Source organism: Salvelinus fontinalis, chromosome 32, assembly GCF_029448725.1.
Source record: "Salvelinus fontinalis isolate EN_2023a chromosome 32, ASM2944872v1, whole genome shotgun sequence".
NCBI lineage: Eukaryota > Metazoa > Chordata > Actinopteri > Salmoniformes > Salmonidae > Salvelinus > Salvelinus fontinalis.
The window spans coordinates 44,566,240-44,570,030 of NC_074696.1; positions in this window are offsets into that span (position 1 = coordinate 44,566,240).

A 3,791-nucleotide genomic window follows, 5' to 3' on the forward strand; every position below is an offset into this window, starting at 1 on the left:
GTTGAAAATGAAATACAGAAATATCTACATCCTGAACCAGGATTTCCTCTAGGAAATCAGCTAGTAACATTTTCAGACAGCCTCGGTCTATAAAATGTTTAGTGCAGAGAAGTGTCCTTTGATACAATACTTGGGGATCTATTCAATCTGTATCGCTGAAGATCCGCTTTAGAATTTAAAAGTAATTTCTGATTGAGTCAACATATAGCGTTTACCATGAATTAATTCTCCCCGACCACAGGAATATAATGCCTTTAATTATCAATCGCACTATAAAGCAGATCTTCAGCGTTAGGAAGGTGTTCTGAATATTTTGTACACAGTGTATATGTTGTGAAGCGGAAACGTCTAGGATTAACAACGGCTCAGCAGCGAAGTGGTAGGCCACACAAGTTCACAGAACCGGTCTGTCCTCAGTTGTAACACACACTCCCGAGTTCCAAACTGCTTCTGAAAGCAACATCAGCACAAGAACTGTTTTGTCAGGAGCTGGCCGAGCAGCCGCACACAAGCGCAAGATCACCATGCGCAATGCCAAGAGTCGGCTGGAGTGGTGTAAAGCTTCCATTCAAAACGCATTCTCTGGAGTGATGAATCACGCTTCACCATCTGGCAGTCCGACGGACAAATCTGGATTTGGCAGATGCCAGGAGAACATTACCTGCCCCAATGCATAGTGCCAACTGTAAAGTTTGGTGGAGGAATAATGGTCTGGGGCTGTTTTTCATAGGCCCCTTAGTTCTAGTGAAGGGAAATCTTAACCCTACATCATACAATGACATTCTAGATGATTCTGTGCTTCCAACTTTGTGGCAACAGTTTTGGGGAAGGCCCTTTCCTGTTTCAGCATGACAATGCTCATGTGCACAAAGTGAGGTCCATACAAAAATGGTTTATCGAGATCGGTGCCCTGCACAGAGCCCTGACCTCATTTTCAGGCTTCCAGAGATGTTCGTTCGGGTTCAAGTCTGGGCTCTGGCTGAAGCACTCAAGGACATTCAGAGACTTGTCCCGAAGCCACTCCCGAGTTGTCTCCCAGGTTTTCATCAAAGATCTCTGTACTTTGCGCCGTTCATCTTTCCCTCAATCCTGACTAGTCTCCCAGTTCCTGTCGCTGAAAAACATCCCCACAGCATGATGCTGTCACCACCATGCTTCACCGTAGGGATGGTGCCAGGTTTCCTCCAGACGTGACGCTTGGCATTCAGGCCAAATAGTTCAGTCTTGGTTTCATCAGACTCTCATGGTCTGAGAGCCGTTTAGGTGCTTTTTGGTCAACTCCAAGCGGGCTGTCATGTGCCTTTTACTGAGGAGTGGCTTCCATCTTGCCACTCTAGCATAAAGGCCTGATTGTTGGAGTGCTGCAGAGATGGTTGTCCTTCTGGAAGGTTCTCCCATCTCCACAGAGGAACTATGGAGTGATCACCATTTAAGAAGGATGGAGGCCACTATGTTCTTGGGGACCCTCAATGCAGCACATTTTTGGTACCCTTCCCCAGATCTGTTCATCGACACAATCCTGTCTCGGAGCTATACGGACCATTCCTTCGACCTCATGGCTTGGTTTTTGCTCTGACATGCACTGTCAACTGTGGAACCTTATATAGACAGGTATTTGCCTCTCCAAATCATGTCCAATCAATTTCATTTTACCACAGGTGGACTCCAGTCAAGTTGTAGAAACATCTCAAGGATGATCAATGGAAACTGAGCTCAATTTCGAGTCTCATAGCAAAGGGTCTAAATACTTATGTAAATAAGTTATTTTTCTTGTATTTTTTTTAATACATTTGCAAACATTTCTAAAAAACTGTTTTCGCATCGTCATTATGGGGTATTGTGTGTAGATTAGGAAAACAAATAACTTAATCTATTTAAGTATAAGGCTGAAACGTAACAAAATGTGGAAAAATACTGAATTATTTCCAGAAGGAACGGAAGAAAACTCTTATTGCAATGTGGATGGCTCTTAAAAGAGCCTTTGGTTGTGCATAGTGTATGTAGTCTATGGTGTTGCCAGGGAACAGCACTCTCTTCGAAGAAGTAGGAGGTGAAGATCTCCCGCACACAGATTGCCTCCATCCTTGAAACATCCTGCAGAGCAGCAGACCTCACTTATGGCACACGGTGGCGAGGTTCAGAGCCCCTCCTGGCCCTCGTGTCTATCCTCATTAAGTTATGCAGGACAGATAGTCTTCACATGCCTGATTTCCCCCAGGAGGCATTCCCAGATGACCCTGATCACCCAACCCTGTAGTGCCCTACACGGTAACTGTAGGCAATATTTTTGAAGGAATATCCATTTTTAAGGTATTTCTAGGAATACGGAAGAATGTAATTTAGACTTTTACATCAACAGGTTATTGTGGACTACTAAAGTATAATATATCTTATACCAAATCATGATAACATTGAATGGATAGATGCATGTATAGCATGTGAAAACAGCAGGATCATATCAAGGATAGCGTCATAAATGAATACATAAATACCATTTGAAGCTTGATGATGAGTTGATCAATTGAATCAGCTGTGTATTGCTAAGGCAAAAACAACAATGTGCTGCCCTGAGTCCCCAGGACCATGACCGAGAACCACTACTCTTCAACTCGGAATTCCAAGTTGGTAACTCGGGCCTCTTTCTAAAGCTCCGACCTGAAAATCACTGACGTCATGATTCAACCTTGTTTTTTTGGGGGAACTTGTTATTGATTGATTCAACTGGGAACTTGTTATTGTGGGTGTAGTGAAATGCTTGCGTTCCTAGATCCAACAGTGCAGTAGTATCTAACAATACACACAAGGCAGCAGCCTCTAAGGGGCATAGTTGCATAACCGGGTGGAAGCCGGCTAGTGATGGCTATTTAACAGTCCTATGGTCTTGAGATAGAAGCTGTTTTTCAGTCTCTCGGTCCCTGCTTTGATGCACCTTTGCTGACCTCGCCTTCTGGTTGATAGCGGGGCGAACAGGCCGTGGCTCGGGTGGTTGATGTCCTTGATTATATTTGGCCTTCCTGTGACATCGGGTGCTGTAGCTGTCCTGGAGGGCAGGTAGTTTGGTGTGGTGTGCATTGGGCACACCACACCATCCTGCATCACCGCCGTGCCATACCAGGCGGTGATGCAACCGGTAAGGATGCTCTCGATGGTGCAGCTGTGGAAGTTTTTGAGGATCTGGGGACCCATGACAAATCTTTTGTGTCTCCCGGGGGGGAAAGTTGTTGTCATCCCCTCTTCACGACTGTCTTAGTGTGTTTGGACCATGATCATTCTTTGGTGATGTGGACACCAAAGAACTACAGCCCCATCAATGTTATTGGAGGCCTGTTCGGCCCGCCTTTTCCTGTGGTCATTCAAAATCTCATGGCACTTATTGTAAGAGTAGGGGTGTTCAACCAAGACAGACAGACTAGCGAGAGATGCACTGCAAGCTAGCACATCAACTTAATGTTACTGTTATTTGCAGACATCAAACTTGGAGAGGAGAGAACACAAGTTTACCCGATTGCTGTCCCGCAATTCACTCTCATGGTGTTTTTTATTTATTTTCATGACCAGAATGATAGTTCTGCTTCATCCTCTCATCGAAGTTGTAAACATTTACTCCCGCTTTACATTTACATTTAAGTCATTTAGCAGACGCTCTTATCCAGAGCGACTTACAAATTGGTGCATTCACCTTATGATATCCAGTGGAACAACCACTTTACAATAGTGCATCTAACTCTTTTAAGGGGGGGGGGGGGGTAGAAGGATTACTTTATCCTATCCTAGGTATTCCTTAAAGAGGT